This window comes from Rhea americana, unplaced genomic scaffold (assembly GCF_003343005.1).
Source record: "Rhea americana isolate MKP2758 unplaced genomic scaffold, rheAme1 scaffold_23, whole genome shotgun sequence".
Taxonomy (NCBI): domain Eukaryota; kingdom Metazoa; phylum Chordata; class Aves; order Rheiformes; family Rheidae; genus Rhea; species Rhea americana.
Genome location: NW_028186346.1, coordinates 3808374 through 3827820, shown reverse-complemented (window position 1 = coordinate 3827820; position 19447 = coordinate 3808374). Strand labels below are relative to the sequence as shown.

Here is a 19447-nt window from a genome sequence, read left to right as displayed (position 1 = left end):
CATGCTAAATATTATGTTTGGGTGTTTGAGTGGAACAGCTCGTCGCTAATGTAGGTGTGGTAATTAAAACCTGTTGGGTTACTATATGCATTTAAAAAAATCTTTAACATTTTTTTTTCTGTAACAATGGCTATATGTACTTTAAGCCTTATCAGGGTGTGATTATTAAATGATATTTTGTGGGAGTTGCTCATTTACTGTTAGTATTATCATAGCTTTTGTTAAGATTTTAAATAGTCTTACGCTTCCATGGATTTTATCGCTATTGCGATTTTGTCAGGAACCTTTATAAAGTTGATTACTGTAGGAGTAGTCTTTAAAGTTAGTAAATAGTACTCTGGAGTTTTGTTTACATTTATTGTCTATTAGCATAACCCAATTCAGCTCCATCATTACTTTTCTGTGCAATAATAATTGAAATGAAACTTGGTCATAAACTGATGAGACAAGCCCATTACATTTTTGATTCACCAAGTCTGTGCTCACACTGTTTGCACTTAATACGTGAGATAAAATTAAAAGGTTTACAAAAGCTGTTTGTAGGCAGAGATGGTGCATTATTTGATACAGGAATAGTGTGAAGCTTGTACTGACAACCACTTCCAAGTGCGGTCTCCTGCTTTCCTGGCACAAGATTTCAAGTCCTTTCACACAAATTTTCTATCTTTCTCACATTAAGACCCCCCTGGCAGGGAAAATGGCCTGCTGTGAAACTCATTTGTGACTGTGCTAACCTGCCAAGATACTGCAATTCCAGGTTTTCCTTTGCTAAAGCAACCACAAAGAGAGCTGCTGCTGTTCTACCTCAGACAAACGCAAAGAAGGCAGAGAGGAACTGACAAAGATAAAGACACCTAATTAAAAGTATTTGGTTTATAAGACTGAACAAAAGTAATTCAGAACATGGCAAGGGTAGCAGAAATGTAAAAGAGGAGGTATGTTTCAGTCTCACATAGATGACAGAAGATCTGTGGCAAGTAGAAAGAAAATAGTGGTCCGAGACACTTGAAAACAGAGGCAGACAGCAATGAAGAACTGTGAGGAGATTAAAAGAATGCCTTGTTGATGTAATGATGCTTCTGCAAGTGAGCTTTTGGAGATTACCTGAAAAGGGCAGTTTATCTTTGCTAATGACTAAATATATACTTGTTTACTGTCTTTCATCTGCTTAAAAATTATGGGATCCACTTAAAAATTGTGCAGTGCTGCTATGATTGCTCTAAATAGTGGCGACTGGAAGCTGAACATGGAAAGGGCCTTCTTTCTTGCAGTTTATGAATAGCAATTTTGTGTGGGAAATGCAAATTCCGACAGATGAGGAAAAAGGTCTCAAAAAATTCCTCATTTTCATTCAGTCTTGGAACAAAACATAAGCATAAAAAAAATTATTTGGGGGAAGAGAAGGACAGGGATAATGAATAGCCAGGTGTTTAGAGCATGTTATGTGGAATGTGGGAAACGAAGTTTCAGTCCCCTCGCTGTTTTAATAAGGATCTTGAACATGTGGCTTGCGCATCCTGAGTGAAAGCCCTACACATCAGGCTATTGACTTTCCTGGTCTCTTTCCCACGCTATAACCTTCCATTGTCATCTCATGGATACGCAGACACAGAGCACTGTGGTGTTTGCAGAAAAAACATCCAATTTTGTGTTTTTTAATGGAGTGGCTGTAAATTGCAGGAAAAGAGATTATTACAATGCAGACTCCTTTCCTTAGTTGTATTCTTCTGTTTTATAATGCACAGAGATCTCTCTCCCAGAAGATCCAAGGTAATCTGCACTGCAGCATCTGGGTGAATTAATTAGTTGTTTTTCAGATTGCCAGCATCTTGCTGATTGTGCAACAAGTAAAGATTAGTTTATGCCTGTGGTGATCTTAGAGAGTGTTTGGAAACAAAACAAAAAGGCACTTCTGCATCCAAAATTAAAATTTTAGTATAGAGAAGAGTGATTCTTGTATCTGAATCTGCCTTTTCTGGCTATCCAGAATAAAACTGAATGATAGAACTGAACGATTATTGGGTAGGGTAGTCCCTGCATTTTGAGCTATTGAATCAAGGGCTGCTTTAATGTGCTGTTCAGTTTAAAAATACAAACCTGGTAGCCAGAATTAGGTACTGAGGTATTTGCAAACAGTACAACACAACACAACACTTTTTTTCTTACTCCAATGATAGCTTTCCCAGGTTTTCTTTTTGTCCAAATCATTTTGGATAGATACTTTGTTGGTGGTATTTCATGTGTTCAGATGAATAAAAACACAGGATCTCCTTTAACTTTGATTTCTGACATTTTATACAAAATAACATCATGTTATATTTAGAGGAGGCAACAGTATGACATCCTGTATAGGTTGACAGCTGCCAGTCCTAAGGTGGCTTTTACGTTTGTAAAAATGTAGTTATTAAAGCCATACAAGTACTTTAAAATAATATTAAAATTTTTTGCTTTATTAGCTTCTGGACACTAGTCCAAAAACCAGAATACTGTTATGTAGTGGATGTTCATTGCTTGTTTATTTTCTTTTTCCAGAAGTAGGTGACTTGAAACTGGAGGTTCGTGAAAACTTGTTTTAATGTTCATTTAAATTCAACATAATTGTTGAATTTTACTTGAACAGGCTATTTAGTTGTGTTGCCTGTAAGAAGAGGATGTGGAACGAGGAGCCCTCTGTCACATGTAGAGAATCTAAGGCTGTGTTTGGCCATTATTCATCTAAATTCTGAGTAGAGGATTGTACTTACAGAGCTGCACGCAAAGCTGTTACCTGAGAGAAAGGTAGCAGCGTTCACTGATTTGCAACTGAGTGGTTCAGATTAGAAGTGTAATGTACGCTAATGAGGGTTTTTTGTTGTTGTTGTTGACTTTTTGCTTCCGTGGAGGACTTGTGAATGACTACTGACCTACTTGTTCTGCTATGCTTCCAGATTTTTGCATTCCTCCATCCTTCCTTGTTCACCAGTTCAGGAAGAATATTGATGTCACTAACATGCCTTCCAACCTTACCAATTCTATGATTCAATTCTATGCCTCAAGCTTGAGCTTTTAGCATAGCTACTTGTGCAACAAGTATGACATCCACCAAAATCAAAGGAAGTCTAAACTGAAGTCCTCCTAAGTTCATTTTTTTTTCTGTCTCCCAACATATTGGGGTTGTTATTTTTCACCCACTGTATACCTGTATTTATCCTCTGCTTTCTATGCCTATGAATGCTACTTTTTCATCTCTCCCAATGCCTTTAAGCTATCTTCTGCATGTATTCTGCCCTCTTTCAAACATAAGTCTACACTAACCTATTAGTATTTTTAGGCACCTGGCAGAATAATCTGATGGTATGTGGAAGAACGAGAAGGTGAAGATTTGGAATATGGACTTAATTGCTGGCAATTATAAGATACAGCAGATGCGGAAGGGACTGGGTGGATAGATGGCCTAACTGTGATGAGATTTGTGTGTGGTAAACCTCCTTTTTCTTAATGAAGTTATTATCTTTTTAATACACAAATGGTTCAAAGTAGAATATTGCTACTTTAGGGGTGGGCAAACAAAATTCTGCTTTGTGGTAAGCTTCCTTTCATAAGGAGTATKTGTTCGTCTGCTCTTGCTTGTATTCACTTTACAGCATAATTTCATGTTCATCAGTTTGAATATTCAGTACCCAAAATAGATACATTTCTAAATCTTCAGACAAGGTTTCTACATCTCTTTTTTAAGATATCATAGTTAATTTCTCATACAGAACTATTATTCCGCTCGTATCTTTTCTGGGACATGCCCATAGGTCAGTAAATAATTAGATGCTGGGGGCATTTGCTCAGTTTTGCTTTTCTTCTCTCTCCCTCTCCCTCTCTCTGTTTTAATAAGAACATTTAAAACTATAAATAAACTTTACAGTACCTCATTCATCTTTTCTTCCAGTGCGCTTATTTTGTGTTTATAATCTGTCTACCCCTGATCTCCCCTGCCAAATCCCAACAGCCAACCAAAGGTAAACAATTGATATTAGACTTCCAGAACATTTCTGATATTATCTGCTTTTTAAAAAAGTGCAAGGAAAATAGGTGGTAGATACCTCTGGTCAGGTAATGTTCCTCTACTGCTGGAAAAAAAAAATACTTGAAACTCATATAGGACTAAAGATACCCACAAAAAGCTCTGCAAATTGAAAATTATCATAATTGTTTAATATAGATGATTTCAGTTTTAGAAGCGTCATCTTTTTTGCTATTTGAACTAAAAGCATAGAAAGAAGAATTTTTCTTAATATTTTATACAGAAAACTGGTTATACTGGATTTGTTTTAATATTAAGAAATCTTASATAAGGAGCGCTTTCAAAATAAAGCCAAACTCGAGAGGGAAAAGTGCCTTGAGGTTTTTATGAAGCTGACAAGTTTTAATATTCCAAATATGTTAGTGACAATGATCATCTTTTGTAATTAAGCTGGCAGTACGGTTTAGTACTGAACTTGAAGCCATTTAATAAATGCTGCTTATATTTAAAAAACCAAAAATCCCCCAAAGAAACACATGGAAAAACAATCCCAGCATATTTTTTAAAAGTTGAGATAAGAAAAAATAATACCGTATTCCACCTCAATTTAATAACCAGTGTTGCAAGCTACTACTAAGGGCTTAAGGAATAGTGTTTAGAAGTGATTGTTCAGAAATAAGTGTTTCTCAGAGATTATGAGAGCTTTTACAGATGATTTTGTTCACCTGCTGAGTATTTGAGAGTGGAAATGCCCAATCTGTCACTTTCCAGAAGTATCTGTTTATTTTAAAACTTAGAAACATTCCTGTGGAAAAGTAAGATTTCATTAATTGTTTCCCCATCTTAGCCACACAGTAAAGCCATACTAATGCCGTATGCGTAGTGCCATCCTAAAGCTGTACTTTAGTGATTCTAGCAGAGAAATGAACATTTTCTGAAATGCAAAATGCTGACTTACTGAAATAATTCAAGATGTTTTCACCTTGAAATATAGTCCTATGAAGATAGGTTAGTCTGTTAATATCTTTGCCCTCTGCTTTTGTTGTTTGTACTTCTCATGAACTGTAAGATGTTCAAATGCCTATAGACTGTTCTTTATTAATTATGAAGTAGATATGGAAATATTTTGAACAGAAATCTTACGTATTACTTTTAAATTAAATGTGCAGAAGGAGAATATTCAGCCATCCCATGAGGAGATGCAAGAATATTATACCRGCTAGCAACTTAGAGTGCTAAAATTTACAGACTTCTTTGGGTTGTGTCTAAGTTACTGCAAAGTAAATGTGATGGCCTTTGCCGAGGAGGAAGAAGACTTAGAAGGCCCTTCAGATGCCTTGGGTTTGGTGTATAGAAACGAATTGTGCATGTTTTTCATCTCACCTTTAAAGGTTTAGAGGTTCTTTGTAATGGATATTGACCATCAAAATACTACATTCGTCTAAGAGGAGGTGGGATGGGTATAATGCTTATGTCTCAGCCCAAATTTGCCTCTTTCTGTATGTCTGTTTCAGCTATAATACCAACAGTAATTCGGAAAGGAAACAGAATAAAGCAAATAAGGCAGTTTTTAGTTCCTGAATTCTAGACTATCCTCAAAGACTCCGATACTTCAATTTAACTCAGTTGTCTGAGTTTCCTTTGATTCTTCCAAATGCTTCAGACTTGCTTAGACAAAAGCCTCTTTCATCACAATTGTCAAATTTCATTGAATCTCAAGTCTTGGTGATAGAGCTTAATTGTCAGCAAAATAAGTCTTGGTTTCTGTAAATTGTTTGATCCTCAATTGGTTTAGAAGTGACAATATACTTTCTTTTACAGGGTTTAGACACTGTCTCCATGTGGCATATGGAGCAAAGTTGGACCAACTAAAGAAATTATTTCAATTGTTTTCTGTCAGGAAAGCTTAGACAAAGAGCTTAGTCTCAGATCCTTTAAAGTTCAAGCATCTGCCACTAGGGGCAAAAATTATTTTCCTGTAGGCATTCATCTTTTATTATAGATTCACTGTGATGCTTCACTTCATTGATAATCTAATTTAAACCCCAGAGATGAGTCATATCTCCTCAATGGGATTCAAATCTAGTTTAAATTCTCTGATGTCAAACCTTTCAGTTCTTCCAGGATCTCTTTTCTGAACATAATGGTCCTTGGGGTGTCTGTGTGTGCTGAGGAAAGAATGTGAACCATGCAGGCAGTAGCATTTCAGTGAAATCAYTTTACAGAGCGTCTGAAGATTTGTTCCTAATATTCATTTGGATTTCTGCTTTAAGAAAACTTACTATGGCTTACGTTCCTCCTTATCCTGCCAGGTGGTCCATGTAGACAGATTTCTGCAGGTATATGGGTAGAACCCCACTGAAGTAAGAAGCCTTGTATAGGGTGGAATAAACCCGACCGTATGGATCATGTGTGATACTAGAGACTTTTGTTTCATAAGTCCAGAATTTTCTATACTAATTGAGATACTACGTTTTTTCAGAAAAATACTTGTTTATGAAAGTGTACAAAACCTTTCATGTCAGGGCACGTTTCAGTCTTTTCTGGAGAAAAAAAATTCCAATCATCCAGAAAGTCCTAAAAATCTTTAGAATGATGCAAACTCTTTAACTTCTTGGTATCCTCTTCCTGAAAGCATGACCACTGTATAGTTGACCACTAAGAATTTTAGAAATGAAATGTTCATATTAGAAGGTGAATTGCAGTTTAAGGAGTTCATCTCTGGAGTCAGTCAAGGACAAAATAGACATTTAGAAAGTTAAGAGGTGTTGTAAATATGATTCAGCTGTGATGAAAAAGTTTATTGGATGCTTTTCATTTGCATTGTAAAATTAAGATACATTTTCAAATTTATCAGACCCAACATTTGTTCTCTAAATATTATAGTTAAATATCTGCAATATTAACTTGTTACTAATTAATATTCCAAAATGGTGGTTGGATTATTCACACTTCCTCTAGAAGTTACTAAAATACAAGAAAAAAAAATGTAACATACCCACAAAGTAATCCAGGATCAAACTCCCTGATCTTGCTGTTGTATGCAGAGACAAGAAGAAGCACAAGATTTGTTTGCATCATTTAATTTCATTATTGTGTGTATATTTTTCCATTTTAATCTTTCTATATTGGAGATTTTAAAATACTTTTTAATGCAGAAAAATAGCAAAGCAGTTGTTTTACAACAGCCGTTTTAAACATGACAAGGACCAGACTACGATCAGTGATTATTTGCAAATTTTGTAATGCTTTTTCCAAAATACAGTTTGTAGTTTAGTTCCATTGGAGGATTTTATAGTGTTTTATACATTAAATTTAGACATCTGAAATGATGTCATCTGATGATTTTTTTCATCGTTTTTGTGTTGCTCCTCTAGCTGTCCAGTTCCTTGCAATCGTGGAACTTCTTTTCATCCCGATGCATCTGATACAGTTGAACATAAAAACTGATAGTAAAACTGGACAATGCTGTGAAAATGGATGACAGAGAGACAAAATGGGCAAATAAATAACTGGAAAGTGAACTGTTAAGACCCAAAACAGACATGTTTATTTTGAAGGAAGAAAGAAAACWTGATTGAGAGTTCTTCTACCGGAAGTCTTAGTTGACATAAGATCATGTGTGAATGAAATCAAGCTAAGCAGAGTATACCCAAAAGACTAACCTTAGGCACAGCAGGCTATTGTCCYTGCAGTTCTTCTATAGTTAATGGAGAGATATATTCTTCTGTAAGAGCAGTGTAAAAAAAGAGGTGACTACGAGGCTCTGTTCTCTAAAGGCATCTCTCTTGATATTGTCTTGCCTCCTATGTCTAAAAATAACTTTGCAAGTAGTTTCTATCTCTTAAATGACTTAGGACTATGTAGTATATTCCAAACACATTGTGCAAACTCAGTGTAAGTGACAATGGTGGTGTGGCTTCCACTCTTTTAAATTGGGAAGTATTTCACTCTCTGATCTCTTTTACTGTAAGGATTGCGCATGTTTTTTCAGTGCAGAACATCCCTTCTATTGCTTTTAAAGCTCATTCACAATGTTGAAGTTCCACTGTCTGCATCTTTTTGTGTCTCTACAGTTCCAAAATATTAATTCAAGCACTCTTCTTTTTTTAAGTGTTGCAGCCATCTTCTCTTCAACCTTTCTGTCATCTGCTTTGTCCCACTTGAATCAAACTAATAATCACAGAATCACAGAATGGATAAGGTTGGAAGGGACCTCTGGTCATCTAGTCCAACCTCCCTTCTCAAGCACAGTCGCATAGAGCATGTTAGACAGGGTTGCATCCAGGTGGGTTTTGAATAACTCCAGAGAAGGAGACTTCTCTGGACAACCTGCTCCAGTGCTCTGTCACTCTCACAGGGAAGAAATTCCTCCTCATGTTCAGGCGGAACTTCCTGTGCTTCAGTTTGTACCTATTGCCTCTTGTCCTGTCACATGGGACAACTGAAAAGAGTTTGTCCCTGTCCCCCTTCTTGAAGACTGGAGTGACACTGGCACTCTTCCAGTCCTCAGGCACCTCTCCAGTTCTCCACGACCTTCTAAAGATGATGGAGAACGGCCTGGCAACAACGTCCGCCAACTCCCTCAGTACCCATGGGTGCATCCCATCTGGGCCCATGCATTTGTGGATGTCTGGCCTGCCCAGAAGGTCTCTAATCCTGTCCTCCTCAACCAAAGGAAAGTCTTCCCTTCTSCAGACTTTCTCCCTCACATCCAGGCTACAGGATTCCTGAGGGCTGCCCTTAGCAGTGAAGACTGAAGCAAAGGAGTCATTCAGTAATTCTGCCTTCTCTGTATCCCTTGTCACCAGGGCCCCAGACCCATTCAGTAGCGGGCTCACATTTTTCCCTAGTCTTCCTCTTGCTACTGGTGTATGTAAAGAGGCCCTGCTTGTTGTCCTTGACATCCCTTGCTAGATGGTCGCATCTCTACATACTCTGACTGCATTCCTATAATCCTCCCAAGGATCATGTCCCCTCATCCACATTCTGTGTACTTTCTTCTTCTGTTGGAGTTTTGCCACCAGCTCCTTGCTCACCCATGCAGGTCTCCTGCCCCCTTTGCTGTACTTCTTTCTCCTTGGGATGCACCGCTCTTGAGCTTAGAGGAAATGATGCTTGAATATTAGCCGACTCTCCTGGACCTCCCTTCATTCTACGGCTTTAACCCATGAGATTCCTCCAGTTAGGTCCCTGAAGAGTCCAAAGTTTGCTCTCCTGAAGTCCAGGGTTGCAATCCTGCTTGTTACCTTACTTCTTTCCTGCAGGATCCTGAAATCCACCATTTCATGGTCACTGCAGCCAAGGCTGCCCCCAACCTTCATAGCTAATAAGTAGCTAGTAAGCTACTATAAAGCTATTAGGAAGTAACTAATAAGCTACTGCCTGGGTTATTTTTCTGATCTATTGCTTTGACTAAGTATTTTCTCTCCACTAGCTCAATATACTTTATTCTTCCATACTTTCTTGTCTGTATTTCACTGTGTCAGGCATCACACCTTGATTGTGCTTGTGATGGTGTTCTCTTTTGTTAGTTAAGTATGTTTATTTGTGTCCAGAAATTTGTATCATTCCATTGTGAAGCAGAATAGAAAAAGAAATGTTGAAGGAAGGTGAAGGTGAGAAAAGGGGAACAGATATGCAGTGAGGTAGGGTGAAGGAGAAGATATCTGCAAGCAGACTATCTGCACGAGGCGGAAATTCAGGTCAATATGTATAAAGCTGTCTGAATGTCTGAACATCTTAAATTTGGCAATTTCTGTGACAGTTACTACCAGCTAGTCTTTTGACAGTTCTGCCTTGCAGTTTCTCCCCAGGATCAAATGGAGAGAAGCCTCTTTCTTGATTTTATGGCCCCAGTGTGTTTTGAAGGAGTTTGCTAGGAGGTGTAGAAAGGCATGTGGCTTCGTTCGAGCCTTAGCCCTCTGCCTGTGCAACGCTTTTAGTTTTTCTGCTCCTGTTAGCTGGAGCTCTAGGCAGACTCCTATTTTTTTTTTCCTGCCTCCCATTATCATTTTGCCTGCTTATCTTTTTTGCTTACATCTTTTTAACTTCCTGCTCTCTGTGCAGTAAAGTTCATGCACAAGCTGGATCTTCTTCATCTTAAAATCATCTCTCAAGATACACCAGTATCACTGTAACCACAGTACAACRTAAACCGACAGCAGTTTAATGTAAGGGTGGAGAAACTCATTAATTCTCTGACCCCTTTGTTTTCCCGCGGGGAAAAAAAAGAGAGAGAGATATGTCTTGTCTTGCAACTTTATGTTGCAGCTTACTGCTACATCTCCTATCCTCATTATTCCTTTTACAGTCGATTGTGTTGGTTTCTCTTAACTGATATGACAAACTCTTCAGGGCAGGGCATGCCACTAGCTATGTGATTGTCCAGCATACGTCATCATGAGGCTTTGACTCCCACTTCAGATAAATTAATCCTCTTCTGGGTGTTTCTATCATGCAAATAACTACTGATAGCATTTTCAGAAGTCTATTGTTATGGACTTCTCTGTTTTTACCTATTTATTTAGGAGTTCATGTTGCTGGACAGCTATAAATCAGGGTTTCTTATTGAGGTCTGTCTTTCAATCGAACAAAGACAAAATAGACTGTAAATTGTTTTTGCTTTTGCTTGAATGACTGTTCAGTGTAGTCAGTATATATTATTTTTTATCCTTGATGTATGTTAAATTTGTTTATGGAAAAATGAAGAAGTGTTTCTGTTAACATATGATTTCTGTTTACCATTCTGAATTTGTTCATTATTATACAAAAGGCATGAAAAAATACAGGGCCGTGTAAGATTCTTCCTCAATTTTAAGCAATTTGTATGTAAGCATAGGTATTTTAAATAATTTAATGTACATGGGTAAAAATCTCTAGCATTCAGCTGTCCAAAAATCTAGGAGGATGCAATTAGGTTATATTTCTATGTGAACATTAAAAGTTCTTTGATTTTTGTGTATACATTACTGGTGTTTTGGTATAGGCGTCTTCTGCAGCTACTTGTTTCTAGTATGATTTTTTTGTTTCTGAGATGAAGCAATCTAATAGTTGCCCAGTAAAGGGTGTACAATACAGTACAGTACAATGAAATATAACTTTGCACAATGCTTAGTGTTTAATATATTAAAATTCTTTTCTTCTTTTAACATAATGAATCTAATGTACAGTAGGGAAGAGGTCATTTTTTTTCCTCATCTGAATATATATTATACTCCACATTTCCATTTCAGTGTTTGTTGTTAATTATAATTTAGACTGTGAAGAAGTTTATACTATAGTGATTTTTTTCCCTAGTAGCTGATGGCCCAAAGAAATGCACTGTCACACTCTGTCTAGATTCCTTTGGACAACACTTTTTTCTTGAGGAAAAGGCTTGGAATTTGAGTGCCATCAGCTTTTTTGAGACAAAAGATTTTTTGGTTGTTCCTCATCTGAGATTTGCAAGTGGCATTTGATGCCGATCACAGAACCGGAGAGGAGGTGCAGTCATCCCTCATTACACCCTACAGCCCATTCCTGAGGAGAAGATCCAGTCCATGCCCCAAAAAAAAAAAAAAAAAAAAAAAAAAAATGGGGGGGGGGAAGGGTGCAGAATTTGAATCCAGCTGTAGCCTTTCCCGTGCTGGTTGCTGTAGCCTTTGGGCAAACACTCATTTGCCTTCTTCCAGTGCCATGCTTATTTACTGATTCATGCAAAGGGAGAACAGCTTCAACAGGAGAGACTGTCAGAGGCCTACCGCAGAATTGCCTGTAGTATAGCAATTGCCACACTCTACTGAGAGGTAAGTGACTTAGAATTCAGCGCCTGCTCTGTGAATGGAAAAAAACAACACATACCAGCCTTCACCTCTCATATAAGTGTCCTGACCCCCAGGCTAGGCTATGTGTTACAGAGCAGATGTCAGGTTTCCCAGTATYTTTTTTCCTTTGAGATTTTGTGAATAGCAGCTAAGTTGAGAAACTAGTTGTTTTGAAATTTTCCGTGGGTTTTGCTCCAAGATGTGTTTTAAAATGTCCTAAGTTGAAACAAAATATTGCTTTTTTTWAAAAAAAGTGTTATTTAACACACAGCAAATTTTTGAAGCAAATGCTTTATTTCCACAGCAATCTAAAATAAATACAATTCTAATTTTCTGGTAGTTCTAGCAGAACTTCTCTTGAACTCAGTAATAATGGGATTTCACATGAAACAAAAAAACCATTAAGAATTACCTGGTGTAATCTGTTATGAATTCTGGATAGTGCAAACTGCATTGTTGCAGTGGCTCTTTTATCTTATGAGTTGCTGAAGAGGAAGGCATCATCTCAAGAATCATTAAAATGGGTATTTAATGAATAAAATTTAGAGATGAGCTGTCTTTGCTGAACAATGCACATTTCCAGAAAAAGAAGGAAGAAGAAAAAGAAACTAAACCAAAGTAACATGATAAATAGAAGATGAGGCTTTAGAAATGAAATGCCTCTGCTGTTTGAGTTGTCCAAAGACTTTATCCTCAAAACGGATGGACTAGATAGAGGCCAGAAGTCTAATCCAAGCTTTCAGACAACTCAGTCTTTCTCTTCAAGAAAGAGAGAAAATAGATGGAGTATGTTATAATCATTCTTCTCGATATGAGGGAGAGGATCTGATGATATGATTGGTAAAATACGGGATAATGCTTGTTTTCTGGATGATAACTGTCACCTAGAGAGCAATTTCAAAACAAGATTTCAGAAGCAAAAAACTTCATTTTCAGTGATCTTCTACTTAGTTATTGTCTTAGACTGGAATGATGGTTTAGCCCTTTAAGTTCAGTTGCTGGATTTTTTTGTTGTTTTTTAGTAATTTTCTTCACTGAATTACAGAGGTAAAAGTTTAATATTGCTCTTGGCAAGGGAAAAAACGCGGTGTGTATTATGTTAATGCATAGTGCCACTATCTTTCTAATTACAAAGCAAAGATGTAGTTTTGTGCTTAGACTAGATACAAAACTTTGATATTTAAAAGTTTGATGTTGTGAATGATACCTTTTTCACAATAAACCAAAAAAAAAAAAAAGTCCATGAATGTTAGTTGTTGGTGTGGGGGGCAATATTTCAGGGATCAATAATCTGGAAGTTGTTAATGAACATATTTTACCAGAAGTAACTTGCTTTTGTAGAAGATACTATTTCATTACTGAGTATAATATAGATACTAAGCTAAATTCTGTACTGCAAATTCCTGTACAGCTGAAATTGTACTTAGCGTGGATAATTGGTAATGAGATTATATATAATATGAAAGGTGATTGCGATGAAGAAAGTCAGTATTTTGACTCTTCCCAAGTAAGCAATTTAAGATAGTAAGAAAGCTGTTTGTGTGCTATGTTTTTTAGTGGAGAATTWACATACACTTTCTTCATTGAATCTTACCTGGGGAGATAGTCTGACTAGTGATAACTGCTGTTAATACGTGTGCTTTTCTGGCCACAGCCAGAGAAAAAAGACGTACTGTTTAGAAAAGGGGCAAGCAAGACTTGCATGGGGCATTGACCTTGCACTGTTTTTCCATGAGCAGGGTAATTCTGATCAGCAGATTATTAAAACATAGTTTTAGTTACAGTAAACTGCAAAGCTTTCGAAACAACTCTACAGTCAGAATCAATGTATTTGGACTAGGTAATTTAGCAACCTCTATCATCAGTAAAAGCATACAATTCATTGTGTGTGTGTGTGTGTGTGTGTGTGTGTTATATATATATGTGTGTGTGTATATATGCACTATATATACACCATCTATATTTACATACATAAATGTAAGATGGAAAATGAATACAAATATAAATTCAATTACAAAGTGTATTTTTCATTCTTCTCATCATTGTTACCATCTTTTTTTTTCTTTAAATCCTACACTTAAAAGTAAGATCAAGCACTAACAGTGTACACATTTGCTTACAGTTTCCTAACTCTGATTTCCTTTTTGACAGCTTAGTGTAAGAAGTCCTTTTCAAGTAGTAAATTAATTTGGATAGAAAGCATCCCACCTGAATTTATTACATGCTGGCAGTTTAGATAAATGGATAATGTGATCTCAGCGTATTTTGGCCCAGCACCACTGGGCCATTTGCAAATATCTAAGAAAGTGATAATGTTCCTGTCAGTTTCAGGCTGCTAAAGAAAAAATGGGGTAGAATTTCTTATTTATATTTATAGGATGCCTGTAGGGAAGACAGTAATGCTGTATATGGCAGTCTGTGTGGACATGTGGTGCTAAACATATATTAAAAAAAAAGATAACAGACCTATTGACATTTCTTTGTAGAAAAGCCAGAGTAGATCGGTAATTGACAGCTATTCAGGAGATGCATTTCCAGATTTCTTTCTGAAGAAATATTTCACAAACTTAAAATTCCTTTCAAAGTCAGTAATCCATCTTTAATTATTTTGTTGATTTCATAGTTGTATTTTACAAGGTTGATGTAATGTCTGCTTCCTGCCAGCATTTGATATGGACAATCCACTTCTGTCGCTGCTTTGATAAAATGAAAGCCTGCTTATAGTTCCCTTTTTTTTTTCTTTTTTTGGTGTATGTGTGTGAAGTGAGCATGAGTGAAGACCTATTAGTCTTTGAATGCCACAGCTTAACAGCAAGACATGTGAGGAGCCATGGATTTATGCCACTGACATAATGGAAAACATATTTAATGTAGTTAAAATGATAAACATTTAAATGTATCCCGTTCTATGCAGTCACTTCTTTTATTGCTATCTTTGTATATTACTTTATTATCACATGTATAGCTGTCAACATTATTTGACTGCCATGTGTACATTTAAAAGGACTTTGGTTTTATAATTTGTAATCTGGACTGTTAAAGCACATTATTTCTCTTTTAGGTAAAGTTACTGCCTTTCCATATAGCTTGTGTTGTCAAAAGCTTATGCATGGTGTGTTGTAATGCATCTTTCCAGGGTGGAAAATGACAGTGATATACTAATGTCACCATTCTTGCACCTGCAGTCTGCATCCCTTTTTCAAATGGTACTCTAAAAAGTGTTGTCAGCAGAGTATGATCCACATGGGAGATTTTCTCCTCTCTGAGTAAAGTAGGTGGGTGTGAAGTGTATTTCAGTGAATATACTGGTTAACAAAGTAAACTAGAAGCATCAAATATATTTAAAAATAATGTTCTACTGCTCTATAGTGTCCTTGATACTTGGAATTTAGGTTGCACAATACTGAATGCTATTGGCTTTTGGCCATTCTTGTGGACAATCCTGATTTCTTGTTTTTAAAAAAATCTTTTTTTCTGGTGTTCACATCATAAATGTTGATTCAGTTTGGATTATATTTCTTTCATCATGAGGTATGTATAAACATTTTAAATAGGTGTGGTACACTGTCAAGTATTTTCATTCTTTGGATGATAGGTTTGAACATCTATTCCCAAGTTATCGGTAGGCACCTGCAGAAGCAAAGTGGGTATATAGCACCTGAACACATTCTGATTCATGCAATTAAAGCAGTTTACAGAGTTAGTAAGAAAAGAATATCACATACTGAGGTTTGATGTCTTTTTCATGCAGAACAAAAGAGTTTTGATTCTTTCATTTCAAGTTTAGCCTAACTATTGTGTAGTGAAGGAGGTTTAATGAATCATTGTTTAACTTTGATACTGCCAAGTATTTGACCATTAAATAGTCTCAAATGTGTACATAGCACTTTGTTGACAGACCCTTATTTAACTGTGATTAATTGGCATTGAATAGTTATTTAATTACCTTGGAAGAAGTCTAACAACAGTGTGTGTTCTGATTAAGTTATTTGATGTAAAAACAAACATGGAATTGTTGAAGAAAGCACATTCCCTATTGCAGCTTGCTACTGATGCTGCACAGTACATGAAAGCTGGAGAAGGACCGGAGTAGCAGATGCCGTCTGCAAATGCACGCTGTAGTAACATTGGTATACTTAATTCTTGATCTCTTTAAAGCCTTTTGTTAGCATTTTCATAAAATTTCACTCACTATAAGTTTTAGATCTAGTATTTTCTTGTTTTCGAAGCCTGGASTGAAACTCATTGGAATAAGTAAAGGATGTCAGCAGTAAGGCAGCTTGAAAATTTTATGAATTCAAAACACTGGGCCACATCTAAGAATTTTTATCTCTTGGCACCTACCTTAGCAGAAATGGTCACTACTTATTTAAGGATTTTGGGGTTTGGGGAGTATTAAGTACTGCCTGGAGATGATGTAGATAGTCTATAAGTTTTAGAGAGAAAAGTAATATATCTACTTTTTGATGCAAGTTAGTGCAGGTCCTGCCCTACTTGAATAGCAGATGCAACATTTTTTTAATCTGAAGAATGGGCCCCAAAAGGTTAGATTTGCAAATTCTGGTAGAAACTGTAGTCATAATGGCAAACATTTTGAATCACAACTCAGAATGACTACTTTAAGTTTCACATCTGGAATTTTTTCTTTTTCATGGTTAAAATTGCATAGCCAAGCCACTGATTTACTGTGCTTCCAGTAAGTGGAAATAGTTCTGTTTCTTCATACCTTGCAAAATACACCTCATTTACTCTAGACAGCCTTGCAAATTTAGCAGTCACTACATATGCACTATCATAGTGGCTAAGGGGCATTTTCTGATGGTTCCAAAATATAGCACTTTAGTTTGGAGATGTTTTGCTCTCTGTGATTGGTGTATGGTGATGGGAACTTGTTTTGATGGGCTGTCACAGCTTTTTTTTCTGCTTTGAGTACACTGGATAAAGTGCTGTTTCAGCTTTATTTGTATGAACAGGATCTGAAATAAATCTTTTTGGAATAAATATCCAGACCTGGGTCTTCTCTTACGCAGTCAGTGGGACAGTGTTGAAAATCAGCATCAACAAAAGTAGGACCAAGACTTGTGGCTTTGTTGCTTGCTTTTAGGAGTAGAAGAGCAATAACAGCTGCTAGAATAACTGACTAGCCTTATGAGAGGGAGATATGAACCTCTTAGCAAGAAGCATGATATTTTTCTAAGCTTAATTATTTCAGATGTTTTCCTGAAGTCGTTATGCAAAACCTAAATAGGCTATAATCAGTTTTTTTCAGTAACTTGAAAATTCCCAAACAGTGAAATTTTGGTAACAGAAACTGGTCTGAATATTTGGGAAGTAACTGGTTCATCTTCCCCTTGTTTGCATCACTTCAGTTGTATCAGGTGGTCTGTAAAAGGTCCCACTGTTTTCAGGTTTTATCTTCTTTCTATACCATTTCTTTCACTAGCTCATATTTTAGTCCATGTCATTTTATGGAATTAGTGCATTTATGTTTGAATGAGGATTAGGCAGATTAAAAGATGTTTTCATGTTTTACTGATAATGTCAAATTAATTTCCTCTTTCCTAGTGGCAGCTCACAGCTCTGTCAAAAAGCAGTCTGTAGAAGCACTGTTGTACTTAACAATTTCTTAAGGCAATTGCCAAAAATATAGTTTTGGTATTTAATTAACAGCTTGATTATCCATGGAAGCTTGAGTAATGGCTGTTTGTGGATATATGGRAGAGAGAGCAAGACCAAAGGAATACTGTGGCAGGCTCAAGTGAGCTAGGTTTTCATTTGTATCTATATTCCTCAAGACTTCAGCCAGGAGAGATGTTACTGTAAAGCAGACTATTCTGACACAATCGCTCTTGGCATTCAGGATGAATGCAAGTATTATGCAGTTCTCGTCTATATCTATGTTGGTTTGTTATCACTGAAAGAGCCAAGGCAGATCTGTATCATGTTTGCTACCTAAAACTCTCATTGTTGCAACACTGAAACTTTTACAGGAAATGATTGTAGATAGTCACAGCAAAATTCCTCCTTGAACAGCTTAACTGATGATTTTTCAACAGAAATCTAAGAGGACTGAGGGTGTGAACTGAACTCCAAGATACTGTTGGGACTGAAACTGGAAAAGAGTTAAATTGCTTTTGAGAGTTAGCATTTTGTAATGGTATCTCTCCTCTAGCCCGTAAGGCCTTGCCCTTACCGTACAAAATAAGCATAAGCATAATGCTTTTCCAGGGACAAGTTTGGATGTGCTCTTCCATTTGTGGGATCATGGAAGTTGTGAAGGCATTGCTTGGTTCCCGACAGGGCTGGTAGTGGCCTGAGCTGTGCTGTCCGTGTGGAGAGCAACCAGTCTGGATGACCTCGCTTTGTTGATGTGGTGCTGTGGTGGATGGCTTTTAAGGAGTAGCTGCTTCTGTCTGTCTGCTGCAACTATTACAAATAAAACACATTTTGGGTTAAAAGGCAGAGGAAGATTTTGAGACTGAATTAAGCTGAGGATTCCATGCTACAGGAATAATCCTCTGCCCTCGTGTAAAGCTTGTCATCAGTGGTTCTCACAGCATTTCACAAAGGAGCTCAGCACTGTTACCTCCCCTTTCTGTGCCCTTCACTTTGTAACGTAAAATGAGGTCACTCTGGCAAAGAGTGGCAAAGAGGGGAACAGAATGCTAATATCCTGAGTCCAATCCTTTATACTGTGTTGTTTCCCTAATCTGCCCCTGCTAGACAGGCCACTAAGGAGCGTCCTGTCAGAAATCTTTAACTTCTTGGAATGATTTTTTTTTTTTGCCGTTGAAACCTTAATGGTTCATTTGGAAATATCTTGAATATAATCTTAAGAGATGTTAGAAGTCTAAGTAGTCAAGCTAAGCACATATATTCTATATGCAAGAAAACTCTTCCAAGGTCAGCCTCCATGTAAGGGAATCACAGGAAAGGGAAACCTTAAAATTTTTCCTTGAAGTTCCTTCTAATTTATCTGTTCCAGCATGAAATAAATGAAAGGGTATATCCCCAGCTGACAACCTCCTGTAGAAACAGATGAAAGATTTTTTATTGAATCTTGTGTTGCTGTATACCTTTCCTCTTTGTCTTCAACGCCTAAAGATAGATAGGATCATTCCTACCGGTAGCGGCCTAAGTAACTGCTTTTGGCACAAGAGTACTATGGAACAAACTGTTCAGCACTAGGATCTCTGTCTTTGGAGCCATGTCCCATGACTGAAGAGGGAATGATGCGTCTTGCATATTACTTGGCCTGGAACAAAAGTTCCTTTTAGAAAAATAAGTGTTATGCAACAAGACTCATAATTCCAGGACAATCATGAACAGAAAAATAGAATGATGGTTGCTACAAAACTTACTCTAGCTAATGCGCTTATCTCCAAATTTAGTCTCCAGCATGATCTGTAGAAACTTAAAAGTGAACTTCTCTCAGTTTAATGAGCTCTTAGGAGGAAAAAAAAGTGTCTTTTGTTGCCAGTGCAGTGATTGTGTTTGTACCGGTTAGAAGTAATAATTGAATCAAGATGTATGGAGATAAAAAAGCAATGCGAATGCATGTTTGGGCATACACACCTTATAAAAGGCCAGATTCTCATCCTTAGCTTAGAGTTTCTTTCCCGCAGAGGTATCAATTAATAGAGAAAGA

At 36.9% G+C, this 19447-nt stretch overlaps 1 protein-coding gene across 1 annotated transcript in view; it reads left to right on the top strand.

Annotated features, from left to right (window-relative positions):
* The window catches only part of ABCC4 (ATP binding cassette subfamily C member 4 (PEL blood group)), a 153707-nt gene that overhangs the window by 65026 nt on the left and 69234 nt on the right, over positions 1–19447 (top strand). The gene's annotated exons all lie outside the window — the stretch shown is intronic.